The sequence below is a fragment of the Ahaetulla prasina genome, chromosome 6, assembly GCF_028640845.1.
Source record: "Ahaetulla prasina isolate Xishuangbanna chromosome 6, ASM2864084v1, whole genome shotgun sequence".
Classification (NCBI taxonomy): Eukaryota; Metazoa; Chordata; class Lepidosauria; order Squamata; family Colubridae; genus Ahaetulla; species Ahaetulla prasina.
The window spans coordinates 65,712,370-65,728,170 of NC_080544.1; the positions used below are offsets into that span (position 1 = coordinate 65,712,370).

Consider the following 15,801-nt stretch of genomic DNA (forward strand, 5'->3'; position numbering starts at 1 on the left):
TCTCTGTTTATTATTAATATATATTAAGACTCCTCTTATAAAGGCCTTACTCACGTCCCAAACCATTTCTATCGATGTTCCTCTATTCAAATTATCATCAAAAAATTCATTTGTTTTTTACATTGATTTACATTATCTTCATATCTAAACAAATTTTCATTTATTCTCCAGGATTTTCTATCACCTTTTTCTTGTTGCAATTCCAACCATTGGAATTGCACCTTGGAAATATCTTCGTTTTCTTCACCCTAAGAAGCAAATCATTAGTGATTAATATAAAATCAATATGTGAAAAAGATTGATGCCTATCAGGAAAAAAAAGTAAAATCTCTATCTTCAAGATTCCGCATTCTCCATACATCTCTCAAGTCAAAATCTTCCATCATCTCAAAAAAAGATTTGGGCAGCTTTGCATGTGTAGGAATTTTCTTAGAGAGAATTCTCTTCTCCTTTCGGGTATCTATTACACCATTCCAATCCCCTAGTATAATAAACGATTTATAATCCCAAAGAATCAGTTTATCATGCAACATCCTATAGAATTTTCTTGATTAGGTGCATATATACCAATCAACAGTGTCTTTTTTCCTTCTAACAGACGTTCAATAGCGATATATCTCCTTGGATATCTGCTTCAATTAATTTGGCTAGTATATCTTTTCTCAAATATACCACTATACCATTTTTCTTATCCAAAACTGAAGCAACAAAGTGTTTACCTAATTTTGAGTTTATTAGGTATTTTTGATCTAATAGTTTAATATGTGTCTCTTGTAAACAAATCACATCATTTTTAAATTGTCTCAAATAATGAAATATTTTTCTTCTTTATTGCGCTGAATTCAAACCATTAACATTCCAAGTATTTGCCACCTGTGGCCTCGCGAAGCTTTTGAGCAATCAGCTGAAGATCCTCACTCCCCTTTGTCTTCTCGCTCCTCCCACTGCTTCTGCTTCTGTAGTAGACTTTTACTTTGAAGTTGATCCTCCTTTTCTTTACTCTTAGTAGCCGCCCTTGTCATCCTTTGTTCTTGTGGCTGTTCTTGTGATAATAACATCAAAGGGGCCACGTCAGCTTCCATACTCATTTACCTCTCTTGTGGGCTTTTATCTGTTGCTTCGGGATCAACTTTCAGCACATTGAAAAGGAAATCTTTCGCTTTCAACACAGTTTCAATACGATATCTCCTTCCCTGAAAAAACACTGTGAGACCAGCTGGAACCTCCCATCTAAATTGAATCTGATGATTCTTGAGCTCTTGTGTAAAAAATATAAACTCTTTCCTGTCTTTTAACATCTTAGTGGGAATCTCTTTCAGAACCATTACCTCTTGTTCTGCTATTGCAACTTTTTCTGATACGTGGCTTGCAGAATTTGATTTCTCGTTCGTGTCAAAAAATAAACCACAATGTCTCTTGGCAATTTTTTTTGTCTAGCAATCCATGAGTTAACCCTATATACTTTGTCAATTTGAAAAGCAACCTCTTGTAAATCAAGTCCTAACCTTTCAGCCAAGGCCTCTGATAAAATTTTCTTAAGGTCCTCATCTTTTTCTTCCTGCAAGCCTCTGATTCTCAAAGCCCCTTCCATCGCCCTGTATTGTAACACCACCACCTCCTAATCTTCATTTTTGTCCACTTTTATTTGCAATTGTTCCGTTTTATTTTCCAAATGCTGATTACATTGATTAATTTCTTCCATTTTCTGTTCCAAAACCTCCAAATTTTTTTCCAAACCTTGAAAAGCCATCAAAATATCTTCTCTTATTTTTTTATTATTTTCTTTCATTTCCTCTCTAGTCAGTTCAATATGATTCATAACTTCTTTAAACCTTTCTTCAAATATTTTTGTCTGTTCTTTAAACATATCTTCCATACCGACTTCAGATCTCCTTCTTGTTGTAGGTTTAGGTGGTTTAGAAGCCATTTCAAATTTCAAATTAAAGTTCTGTTATAAAGTCAGAATCAAGGATGTAAAATAAAAAAAAAACTTTTTCTATCTTCTATCTTCCTTTTAATATAGGAGAGCTACCACTTTAACAGTCCACAAATACACTCTCCACTTGATTACACAAACAACTTCCAACTTTCACTTTCTCTCAGATGCCATTTTCAGCAATCTTAATTAAAACAATAGAAAGTTTTCTTTTCTTAAAGGGTAGAAGTCAGGTTCATTACTTGCAATTCCAATGATCGATCACTTGTGTTTGTTCTGTCTGCATCCAGAGATCCAAAGAAAAATCACTTGAGCAGAAGTGGACGCTTTCTTCTTTTCCTGCTACTGCAGGAGGATGCTGGATTCGGAGCTCAGCGGAGTTATGTGGGACTCACAAAGCAAAGCCTCTGGGGAGTTCTACCGCTTTTCCGCTGCTCTTTCCTTTCCCTTTCTCCCAGGGAGGGTACTTCAAGCCAGCGAGCAGCTGAGTTTAGCTGTTTTCGCCGGCTTTTACAATACCACAGCATGGGGCGCCTTTACAGGCGTCCAGCGAAGAGAGCGGCGCCACCGGAAGTCTCTGGCTCCAGCTTTTCGACTTGGTCCTGCTGGGACCAGAGGTGTCAGATTGTTTGTCTTACAGGAATTTTTTTCAAACCAACTTTCAGTCTATTTTTAGCACAACAGCGAGAAGGGACTTGATCCCGATACCACTGACGGTCGTCAGAGGCTATTACTGCTTTTGAGCAGAAGTTTCCTGGCAGCGATCATGGGCTTGCTCTGAAGCGCGCCAGAAGAGCCGCTAATCTTTTAGTGTTGCTGGAGGCGGAAGCTGTTGGCTCGCCTCTGCTGGCTCAGGCAGAGAAAGTAAAACTGCCCTTATTCCATTTATTGCGCTTGATGCCGGTTGCGGCTAGCGATCCCAGAGCCCGAAGCTTCCTTCGAACGGAGCCAGCTGATTTCGGCTTTGTCAGAAGCAATCGTTACGATCACATTTGTAGCCCATTGGGCGAGCAATCTTGTGGTTCGTGTGAGTGGAGGAGCCTGGAAGCGAGCTCAGGAGGAGCCAGCTATTAAAGAGATCGTGTTAGCAGCCCAGCGGGCGAGCGGTCATTAACATTCACGCGCTTTGAGGAGCGGCCATCTAGACAGGCTTGCCTTTCAAATTTGCCGCCCGTTTTTTTCTTCGGCCAGCAGGGATTCCCTGACAGTCCTCAGGACTTCTACTTCAGGGCGATTCAGCTTTTGTGGGGCTAACAGACAACGCTGTGGAATCTTTTTCCCTTACAGTGAGTGACTTAAGAAGGCCATTTCCAGGTCTCGGGTGGTGTTATTTTTGGCGGGAAACTCCTCAAAATGGCCGACGGCCTGTAATCTAAGTGAGGAGGAGGCCATAACTGGGCCGTCTACAGACCTCAACGACCCGGGGGAGGGTCCATCTTCTAATCAGGGGCCCCCTAAATCGAGGGGCCGATCTGTTTCTCGGCCCAAAACCAAGAAGAGCTCTAAAGTGGAAGAAAGAAGGCACAAATCCTTAGAAAAAGTTTTCCATAAGGCTTCTGAGAGAGCCAGTGAATTCAGATCGCCTACCTGTAGGCCTGCCCTCTCAGTGTCAAGGCAAGTTACTTCTCTGAGCCCAGCTCGGGCCCCAGTACCCTGTGAGTCGGAATCCTGGTCTCCTGATAGGGCTTTATCTGCATCACATCCTCCAGACATGGGTCCTCTTTTTAGGACCTTATCACAGGCTGATTTATCGTCAGGTCAGGCCTGGGCTTCTGTCAGGTCAGATAGTCAGGACCAGTTTTTGACGGTTCATCCTGCATCGGCTCAGCCTATTCCACTCCTAGAGTCCTTTGGACTTATGATATCAGAGGCCATCCGTCAGGGGGTGGCTCAGTGCCTTCAGACTGAGAGACCCTTCAATCTCAGGAGAGTAGTGGTAGGCAGTCCACTTCGACAGACCCTAAAGCAAGTAGGGAGGTCTCCCAGGAGGCAGTGGACCAAGAGTCATTATCTGAGGAGGAAGATATCACAGAAACTGCTTTATCGGATGACGAGGGTCTGGGCCCAGACCAACCGTCATTTGTGGGTCTATTCAAGCTTCACCCTTTCTGTTCACTTCTGTTCAAGGCACAGGCCACTACTGGCCTGGGTCTCCCCTCTACGGGGGAAAGAAAGTCTCAGTCGTTACCAGACTCATTGGGCAACCTTTTTGTAGAACCAACGGTGGCTGTGGAGGCCACTCCGGCCCCAAAATTATTTGTGGACGTGGTCCAACGCCAGTGGTTAAACCCGGGGTCTGGGTCCAATCCTAACACCAATGATAAGAGATTCTATAATTGTGTGCAGGATCTAGAAAAGATTTTGCAGGTTCCCATGGTGGATGCCCCCGTGGTAGCACTTTCCTCGGCATCACACATTATGGGACCGGCCGATGAGGCCCTTAAACTGGAAGACAAACGGGCTGATCAGTCCTTAGTTAAATCACATCTAGCATCCGCCTGGGCCATTAGAGCTTCTACGGCCGCATCATTTTTCAGCCGCGCGGCCCTTATGTGGATCAAGCAACTTCAGAATAGGATTCCACAAACTGAGATTAGGGCCCACCAGGACATCAACAAAATCATTGCGGCAATGGAATTTTTGGCGGACGCCAGCCTCAACGCATCAAGGTTTTCTGCTAAATCCGTTGGCTCCACAGTCACTTCTCGCCGCCTTTTATGGCTCAAAAATTGGCGCGCAGATGCCAGAAACAAGTGGCGCTTGGCTTCCTCAGCATACGAAGGATCTCAATTATTCTGAGCCTTGCTGGATCCCATTTTAGTTGAAACTTGTGATAAAAAGAAAGTCATGCCTTCTCTGTCTAGAAGAGGTGAATTCAGGCATCAGCCTTATTTTCATCCCTCATTGACGTCCTCCTTTCGTGGTCAAGAGTTTGGGGGCTTCGCTCAACGATTTCAGTGCTTCGCCTCTCCAAGAGGGGGTTACCAAGGGAATAGTCAGGTCAGATCGGGGTCAAAATTCTTCAACCATAGGCCTTTCCTGGGAGGGCAGGGAAAACAATCCAACTGCAATAAGTAATATCCCCACCAACCTCCCCATTGGAGACCGGCTGGCCTATTTTCATTCCCAATGGGATTCCTCCACCCCTGATGCTTGGGTTCGAGAAACGATCCGCACAGATCTTTCTCTAGAATTTCTTTCCAACCCCCCTACGGTTTTCTTGTGGTGCCCTCTGTCATCTTATTGTTGTAACCGGAAGCTGATGGATGAGGCAGTTCTCCATCTGCTTCAGATCCGGGCAATCGAGTCTATACCTCCAAACCAGAAAAAACAGGGATTTTACTCCCGCCTCTTTGTCATGAGAAAACCGTTGGGCAGTTGGAGAGCCATTCTTGACCTCAAGGCCCTGAACAGGTACATAGCCTATCACCGCTTCAAAATGCACTCTCTGCGTACCATTCTGGAGTACATCTGCCCGGGGCATTTACTTTCTTCTATTGATCTGATGGAAGCTTATTTACATGTGCCTATCAGGCGAGTGCACCGTCAATTTCTCCGTTTCTATTACAATGGATCTCATTACCAGTATAGAGCCTTGCCCTTCGGGCTGTCCTCGGCCCCTAGGGTTTTTACCAAAATTATGTCTGTATTATTGGCACATATCCACAAGATTCCCATAAGGCTTCAGGCCTATCTTGACGATATCCTTATAATGTCTTCCTCTATAGAGGGGGCAGAGAGGGATATATCTCTCACCTTAGAGATTCTACAGTCACATGGATTCTCCATTAATGGGGACAAAAGTCATCTAATCCCATCTACGACTATCGTACATTTGGGGGCGAGAATGGAGTCCCGGGACTCCATGGTCGTCTTGTCAGAGGACCGGCAGAATAGCCTTTCTGAATTGGCAGCCTATTATAGTAGGGCGGGATCAATCCCCTTGGTGAAGGTATCTCAGTTATTAGGGAAGATGGTCTTGTCCTATGACATTGTCCCATTGTCTTGTCTTCACAGTCGGCCTCTGCAGTGGTTCCTCTTGCCTCATCAGAGGAACCTCATCAGTGCATCCAATCGCTGCGTGAATCTGCCATGGGAAGTGACAGACTCATTGAGATGGTGGACTTCAGCAGCAGTGGCCAGAGGCTCTTTTTTCAGGGAACCAACACAGATTGTTATCACAACAGACGCCAGTCTGTCGGGATATGGGGGGCCCATCTAGACCAACATCTGGCTCCAGGCAAGTGATCTCCCTCCGAAATTCACCAAGGTATCAACCTTTTGGAGCTACGTGCAATCTTTCTGGCTCTCCAAGCCTTCGAGTCTCTCATTCTGAATAAAGACATGTTAATACTTACTGACAACATGACGGCAAAGGCTCATGTGAACAAATTGGGGGGCACCCACTCTCGGGCCTTAATGACCGAGGCCTTACGTCTCGGTCATTGGGCCGAGTCACACCTACGATCCTTGAAAGCAGACCCGGTCCAATTGGATTCGAGGAGAACAAACCCACACCTGATGGCCGTTTCCCCCTCTCCAAGAAGGGACGTTCAGGTAAGCCAACGCCCCGTTTTTTTAATTATAGCTTAATATTTCCATTTATCTCTTAATGTCAATTATTTTCTGTGGCGGACCAATTTCTCATTTATTTTCCTATTAATTATTTTACCATTTTACCAAAAACAATATATTTTTTCAGATTTGTTTTTACACCACCTTTTTCAGATACAAACATTATCTTAATCTCTTAATCATCTGCTTTTTCTTAATTTCTATTAATATCTTATTCAATTTCAATTTGAAGTTCAATATCTTAACCCCTTCTAAATACATCAGAGAACAAATTATTGGTATGTTAGTTTCATTTAAAACTAATGTATAGCTCTGATTATATTACGTGCAGAAGTTTGAGATACATTTATGTCAAATGTTCATTTACCAGAGTTCAAGGGAAAAGAACTTTAAATATTTTTTTTTGTGTTTATCAGTTTAATTAATATTTTTAAACCATTGCTGTGTGATATGTAATTAATACTATGTTTTTATTTTTTCCTAGCATAGTTATTTAAATATTACCGTTTGGGAGATGGGGAAAATGGTAATAGCTTATGTGTTGCACTGTATTTTTTTTTCTTAGTATATATTCCAACTCTTTAAGATTCCAAACTTTAACAACATACTGTTCTCATTACAAAGAATTATGCAAATGAAAAATGTTGCTCATGGTCTTAGTTTAAAGTTCTTCTAATATATCATAAATAATCCTTCCTCTTTATACAGTTAATCTTCAATTTACAACCATTCATTCAGCGACTGTTACGATAGCGCTGCAAAAAAATGGACCTACCACCTATGCCTGAAGTTGCAGCATCCCTACTGTCAGGTGATTAAAATTCAAGCATTTGGCAGCCTGTCCGCTATTGGGATGACAGAAATACTGCAGCTCCCTACTGGGTTATCTTTTGCTTCTTCCCAATTTGTGATGGTAGGGCTGGGGCTGAAGTAGTGGTCTTGGGCCTTCAGCAGCCTCAGCAGTTTCCATATCCTGTAGGACTTTATTTGAGCATCAGTGCTACAGGTGCCAACAAGAAATGCTGCCTCAAGCCCCTTGAAACCTACAGGTAGATTAAGTGACAGTCTTTTCTATTGTACTATGTAGATCAAAACCTTGCTTCAACAAGGGTAACATTCTGAATCAGCAATAAGAAGTTCATGTTTTCAGAGATGCCTTAGCAAGGAAAAAGATGAGTGTTGCTTTAGCAGCTATATTGAAGCTGAACAGCTGTATAGGGAGAGTTGGTTTTCCACTTTTCATGGTTTGTCATTAAGGCGATAATCCACATCAAGTGAAAGCTAAATTAATTGTAACATATGGCTTTCTTGTACATCACTTTCTCTGGCTGTCTCTTAAGAAAGTTTAAAAGATGTTGCTTACACATTTGTCAGAGGAATATTACATAATCATTGTCATGTAATTTTTGTGATGTTATCCTGTACTTGTATTTATGGTAACAAGGCTGCAATAGAAATTCCTGGTTAAAGGAAAATATGAGTACAAGAATACAAATTACATAAAGGTAGCCCATACTTCCCAATTTAGGCTATATGTTAAACAGAAATTATGAAGAGATATTTTGTTATAGTGCCTGTTTTATGAGAGATTACTATATATAGACAACAATGTTTTTGGCTACTTCTATAATTAATTCATTTCTGACTCATCAGATTATGATCTCTTTCCTCCAGTCCATAATAGAACTGTCCATCCTTTGACAATTATTTGGAACAAGTGTTTGATGCCTCATAGGAAGATTCCATTGCTTTAAGAGAAACAATAACACAAATTTAGTTTGAATTTTCAGTAGAATAAAACAACATCATTTTTTAGGCTTATATTGAAACCTGAAAAAAGGTTTCATGCTTTAATAAGCAGAAATGCTATGCTTGTTTGAGGTCTAAAGGGTCTTATTCCAAATCATTTTCAAAACGTGCACAGCACTAATGCATCTATGCACCTTTTTTCTAGAGTAGTTTGTAAGGTGTTAAACAGAATCATTTTGCTAGCCTACTGGAAAACCTTGAAGAATAATTGATAAAAATGAGTAGAAGTTATTTTATTTTAAATCAGTCTTTGTTTCATTGTGATTTTACAGTAGTATTTCTAATATTTTGTGTTTTTAGTTTTGCTGCTTAATTTTAATTCTCCATCTTTAATTATTCATTCTGAGATAACCATTGTCACTGGCTGCTGAATAAATAATATGGATGTAAGCATCTTTTTAAAACTATAAAGTCTAATCTATTCCAAGGTACCTGAGTATATTATGTGTGATACAGACAAACATGAATCAGGAGCAGTAACATAGTATACTTTTCTAGGTTACTCCTTGCACTGCAGAGTTGACTCATTTGATAAAGATAATTACAATGCAGAGCTATATTAAGTTATTCTTTTATTTCTCTCCAAGTGTTGGATTCTAGCTCACATTTAAAACTTACTCATTGTTTTAAAACCTTGGCTATTGTATGATAACATTGTACTTCTTACATTTTCTTCAGATAATTTTTTCATAACTTGTCATCCCTCTTACAAGGCTATAGTAGTAGTTTGTAGCAAACTAATTCATACTTCATGCTGAAGTATTTCATATGTGAAACATATTGTACTGCATATGATGATTTTTCCAGCAATGTACGTGTAAAAATTGCAGGGGAAGTGAACTGCTCAAATCTCCATCCATACTCCACCATCCTTCCCAGCCTCAAAATTAATATATATCAATTATTATTTTTAACATCATTCAAAGGAAATATTTATTCCTGTGTTTTTTATGATCTCTCTTTTTGTCTGGGGAGAATTAATTCATTTTGTCAAAGTATCAAATCATCTCAAAATGCCTCCTTTATAAATAAGGGTTTTTGCAACAAACCTGATGTTGGAGAATATGATGGACAACCAGTAAATAGCAATAGCACTTACACTTATATATCACTTCACAGTGTTTTACAGCCCTCTCTACAGACTCAGCATATTGCCCCCAACAATTTGGGTCCTCATTTTACCGACCTCGGAAGGATGGAAGGCTGAGTTAACCTTGAACCTGGTGAGATTTGAAGTGCCAAATTGTAGGCAGCCGACAGTCAGCAGAAGTATGCTTAGAATGCAGTATTGCATTCTAAGCACTGCACCACCACGGCTCTAAACAAACAAATGGATCATTGAATGAATCAACAGGTCCAATTTAAGGCCAAAATGATGAGGCTCAGATAACACATTATCTGGACACATTATGCAAAGACCAAACTCTGTTTGAAAATACTCTTGATGCTGGAAAAGGTGGAAGGAAAAAAAAGAAGGGGAAGACCATAAGCAGAGTGGATGGATTTAATTACAGTGGTGATGAGAATATTGATGACCAGATTAGGGACAGATTTCTATGGAGAAAATCTATGTGTGTTGTTGCTCAGAGTTGACACTGACTTGATGGCACATAATAAGTAATTTGCAAAAAGGCTGACCTAGAATTAAAGACGTGTTTTAAAAAAAAAGTTAATTGCGACTAAAATATCTGTAAATTCAATTTAGTAGCTTTGAAACCCACTTATCCATTAGACAAAATAATGTCTAGTAAATGCTAAAAATACCCCTTGATGCTTTCTCAATATTGTTTTCTTTCCCTTCTCATTAGTTGATATTACTAAATTACTTGGATATAATTTCATTTTTATGCATGTGTACAATATTTAAATACTAAATACAATTCTATATATATGAAATAAATATTTTACATTTATTTAATTTATATAGTTTCTCATGACAGTTATAAAAACAAAACAGATTACAATGTAGTACAAAAATAAATATATATGGCAGCTGAGAAAAATATCAATTTTATTTATATTCAGAAGGTGTAAGAGCAAGTTACTAACATAATCTAACTGGACACTAGATAAAACAGTTTAACAAGTAAATATTGAGTAAATATTACATAATTGACTTAAAGCACCAGCTCATTGATTTGTTATTAAAGCCCTGTTTTTATAGCTATAATTAAAAATCTGGCTGTTGCCACTGTAATCTTAGGACTTTCATGTGCAAGTAAAAATTTTATATGCTCAAAAATATCCTGGTTTAGATTTTAAAATAGATCAGATAACTTCCTGCTGAAGACTCTTATAAAATTCACAGTGCAATAAAATAGGATCCATTTCAGGATTAGTACCATTATAGAGACAAATCTTCAAGAGATGGGGAATTTTTAAAAACGTATCATATAGCATATTCAATCAAAACTCATTTAATATGACTTTTGAAAAGGCTAGTCTATATTTACTAAAATATAAGCTATTGAGATAGTTAGGGAGTTGAAAAATACATCTTTCTCCTGTGCACTGCTTAGAGAGTCCAAAGCAATGGGTGATAACCTTGTCTGATTGGCCAGAGACCGAGTTGTAATTTGTTTAGACATGCCTTCTCCTTGTTTAGCTCATTTGTTAACTCAGTCAACCTAGAGAGACTTATTCTGATTATCCTCCATTGCTTGGACTTTCTTTCTCAACACACAGAAGAGGTTTATTTCTAAAAAAGCTTCATTTCTCCTGGGAACCAGTTTCTTGCACCGCACCCAACCGAGCTCTGCGGCAGCGTTTTTTCTTGCAGAGATGCCTGCACGCACTTGAAGCCTCTAACTTCTTCCTCGATCGCTTCGGAGCTGGTATTGTGAGTTTTGGCGGCAGATTGGTGTGGAGAGAACCGTGGTGTCAGCTCTGCACCTCTGTTAGCTGGGCAAGGATCCGTGGTGTTGGATTCCAGCTCCCTGGGCAGACCACTACAATTCACGCTTAAGGCCTTGGTGTAGGCTCAGCACCATTTTGGATTTCTCCTCCCAACGCAGCCTTTATTCTACTCTGCTTGCAAGCCATGGTGTCGACTTGGCGAGATTAAAGCCCTTAACTGCCCTCCATACTGGGGTTTGTGTACATCAGGGAGGTGATTGCAAAGAAATTGTCAACAATTAATTGAAATTTTACAAAGAGGACATTTATTTGGCTGATTCACATTTATCTTGTGTCTTTCAAAATGGCATTTCACAGTAGATTCCCTTTTCATGCCTCTGCCTCTCCCTCCATTAGGCATCAAGCCTTGGAAGCTCCAGTTACAAAAAAGGGGAAATCTAGATCCAAAGTATCAGTTACTAGATCCCAATCCTCTGTTCAAGCCTCTACTTCATCTGCATCTGATAAAGATGCCATGAAGTGACAACGTGCCTTAGATAAACAATTTGAAAAGGCCCAGAAAAGAACAGAGGCTAGCAAGCAACATTCTACTTCTGCTAGCAGCAGGGAAGCAACTGAGGCGTCAAACAAGGAATCTCTAACTCTGGAATTCCAACCAGGTCGGTTTGGTTGGTCTCCCACTGCTTCCACTAGCACACAGCCACTGCAGGCAGCAGATAAGGAGGCTCCCTTGGGTATAGCCATTACTGAGCCAGATTCCTCTTAGCAACACAGGGGTTCTCGTGCCTCTGCTACCTTTACGCCTACTGCAGCGGGACTCTGCCCAGAGAAAGGCCGGGACACTGCACTGTTACAAGATTGTGCAACATGATTGCCCAAACTATTACTAGGGGAATTGACGCTGCTCTTATGCAATAGGTTTTTTTTGCCAGTGACAGACCCGAATCCAAGAACCACTCCTTCAGTGGGTCATTTGGACAGAAAGTACATTCTAGTCTCTCGTTCTACTTCACCTTCGCAGCAAAGTGACATGTCCATTCATGGCGAAGAAGAAGAGGAGATGTTGGATTATAATTTTTCTGAGGATGAAAGGGTCATTCCTGATAAGCCCCCTGTCATGAGTCTGTTTTGTCATAACCTATTTAAAACACTATTGTACAAGGCAAAGACAACAGCCAGTATGGGGGCACTTATTGGGCAACCTGAGGGATCCTTAGACCCTCAAGATCCCATGGCTCTTCTTTTTACTGAGCCTCTTACTGAGCAAGAGGCGGTTACATCCCCTAAGCTCTTTGTGGATGTCATACAAAGACAGTGGAATCAGCCAGGGTCCATCTCTGCCCCTAGTGGCATGGATCGGAAAATGTATACAAAACAAAACTCAAACTTCCAGCCTTGGATGGTTCCGATGGCCAGTTTGGCATCATCTAACATCCTTCCTTCCGATTCAGCTGAGGGCCTGAAAACGGAAGACCAAAGGGCGGAGCTTGCTGCTCGTAAGACCCACCAAGTAGACACCTGGTCTATTCATTCTGCCACAGCAGCGTCCTTCTTTTCTCTGACTTCTCTAATTTGGCTGCGTCAAAAGCAATTCCAGGCATCACCTGAGGACACCCATTTGCATCAGGACTTGAATAAGCTAAAAGCTAATAGCTGCCACAGAATATTCAGCAGATGCTACCCTCACCTCTGCTAAGTTTGCTTCTCGAGCCTTAGCATCTAATGTCACCTCCAGACGCCTCTTATGGCTAAGGCACTGGCAGGCAAGACATGAAAATAAAATGGCATCTAGCAGCGGCCCCCATCAAGGGCGGTTCCCTCTTCGGGAATGTCTTAGATCCTATCTTGGTGGAGGGTAAATATAAAAGGAAGATACTCCCTCACTATTCTGTTTCCCTCCCCCCAATACTCCCAGCAAAGAGTCAGTCAGAGGCCTCCTTTTCTGATTTATTTACATATATATAAATGTCCTGGCTACGTCTACCCACGGGCCTGCCAAGTTTCTGGAGATAACAAGGAAATTACAGATAAGGCCAGAATTACTCACGAATATATTCTTCCCTCCATTGATACAGTTTGCCCGCGCAAATTCATTACTTTGTCCAAGACAAAAAACCAGGAAGTCCCGCCTCCTATTTATAGTCTCTGCAGATGTCACTGCATGACAATTATGACTTGGCTTTGTCCCAACTCTTCCGCTGCTGCGCGCCGATCAAGCCTTCGTAATCTTGCATCACTCCAAAACTGTTCTTGGGGCGTTGCCAAATCAGAAGAAGGCTCCACGGAATCAGGCTTTGCCGGCCCCTCTTCCTCCCTTTGAGTGGGTGCCAGGGAGGGAAAGGGCTCAAGAGAAGCAGGGCTGGCCAGGTCTTCTCCCTCACTTTCTGAATCATCCGAGTCCAGGAGTCCGGGTCCAGGAACCTGGGTCACAACACTATCCCTCACCGCAGGGCCCTTCCCCCGGGGCTGACGATCGGGATGCGGTCGGGCTGGGTTCTGCTCATGGAAGGCCTGCACCAGGTCAGGGGCATGAACGTCGGAGGCATCTACCCAGGAGAAATCAGTCCCGTATCCCTTCCACGCGATCAAATATTGGAAACGACCCTTCAGCCAGCGGGAGTCTCGTGGACTTCGTATTCCTCCGATCTGTCCTCGGCGACAGTGACGGTTGCTGTTGGGCACCGAAGGGGACTCGGTGTGGCCTCAGGAACTAGAAGGGACCGTGAAAACGGGTGGATCCGCATGGATCGTGGCAGGGTCAGTCGGTAGGCTACCGGGTTGATGACTGCCTCGACAGGAACGGGCCGATGAATCGGTGGTCCAACTTCTTTACCGGGCGGTCGGACGGGAGGTGTTTGGTGAGAGCCACACCGGTCTCCAACTGCCAGCGGGGGCATTGCCCGTCGGGAGCGGTCGGCGGACCGTTTGTAGTCCTCCTTTGCCCGATTCAGCTGCTGGCGTACCAACTGTTGGACCGCATGCAATTCCGTCAGGAAGGTCTGCGTTTCGGGAACAGGAGAGTCCGGTGGTGCCAGAGGGAAGAGCCGCGGATGGTACCCCACATTGGCAAAGAACGGGGTCATCTGAGTAGAGGTGTGCTGAGAGTTGTTAAAAGCAAACTCCGCCAGGGACAGGTAGTCGGCCCAGTTGTCCTGTTGCTGGTTGATGAAGCAACGGAGATACTGTTCCAGTATACCGATGACCTTCTCTGTACCCCCGTCGGTCTCCGGATGGTGCGATGACGACAGACACACCTGCACCTCCAACGCGGCCATCAGGCTCTTCCAGAAGCGGGCTGTGAACTGAACTCCAGCGGTCCGAAACCACCCTGTCCGTAGACCATGGAGGCGGAAGATGTGCTGCAGAAAGAGGCGGGCGTTTTGCGGCTGTGGGCAGTCCAGCGGCATGGGATGAAGTGTGCCATCTTGGTGAGCATGTCCACCACCACCAGCACCGTGGTGACCCCAGAGGACGGCGGCAGGTCTGTCAGGAAGTCCATAGAGATCGCCCCCCAGGGTCTGTCGGGTGTCGGCAAGGGCTGGAGGAGCCTGGGAGGGGCCCCCGTGGCGGCCTTGGCTTGCCGGCATGGTACGCAGGATGTCACGTAGGCATGTATATCATGCCGCACTGGGCCACCAAAGGTCCGTGTCACCAGGTGGAGGTCTTGAAGAACCCAAAATGTCCTGCTGCAGGGTTGTCGTGGCACTGGGTCATGACGAGGGCTCGGAGTGGTCCTGTGGGCACATATAATCGCCCCCGAAACTTGAGTAAGTCCTCCTCCAAGGTCCAAGGAGATGCGGGGCCCACCTCCGCTCTCCTTTGCTGCGACCAGGCGTCCTGGCGCTGCGCCTCTCGCACCTGGGCCCGCAAGTCCACTGGCTCCCGTGCTGCGGCCAAGGCTTCTGCACTGTCCGTGGAGGAAGGGGGTCCTTGGCGCAGAGGTACTCTGGCTTGCGGGACAGGGCATCCGCCCTCCGGTTGTGACCGCTGGGAATGTAGGTCACGCGGAAGTTGAACCGGGCAAAAAACAACGACCACCGGATCTGCCGCTGGTTCAACTTCCGAGCTGTGGTGAGGTGCTCGAGATTCCGATGGTCCGTTCGGACCTCCACCTGATGTCGGGCCCCCTCCAGATGGTGTCGCCAAGCCTCGAATGCAGCCTTGATAGCCAGCAACTCTTTTTCCCAGATAGTGTAGTTGCGCTCGGAAGGATTGAGTTTCCGGGAGTAGTAAGCGCAGGGAAAAAGTGTGCCGCCATTCGTCGGAGCCTGTAGCAGCACCGCTCCCAGAGCCACATTGGACGCGTCCGTTTCCACCACAAAAGGCCGGAGCGGGTCGGGATGCCTCAGGACGGGTTCCGTGACGAAGGCTTTCTTGAGGGCTGTGAATGCTTCTTGCTGCGGGGGACCCCACCGGAACGCAACCTTCTTCCTGAGGAGCTGGGTAAGTGGAGCTGTCAGTGTGGCGAAGGCCGGGATGAAGGTCCGGTAGTAGTTGGCGAAGCCCAGCAGGCGCTGAACATCCTTCACCCGACGAGGGGCTTCCCAGCTACACAAAGCTTCTACTTTACATGGGTCCATGGCTATGCCCTCGGGCGAGATGATATGCCCGAGGAATTCTATGGA

General features: G+C 43.8%; 1 protein-coding gene across 3 annotated transcripts in view; it reads left to right on the forward strand.

The window, feature by feature from the left end:
• Nucleotides 1–15,801, forward strand: part of STAG1 (STAG1 cohesin complex component) — a 205,295-nt gene that overhangs the window by 22,711 nt on the left and 166,783 nt on the right. Inside the window, exon 1 of one of the 3 annotated variants that reach the window (XM_058189326.1) lies at nt 6,474–6,493. The exons of the other annotated variants lie outside the window; for them this stretch is intronic. The gene's annotated coding sequence lies outside the window, so the exon portion shown is untranslated. Of the gene's footprint in view, nt 1–6,473; nt 6,494–15,801 lie in introns of those variants that run through there. 3 annotated transcript variants of the gene reach the window in all.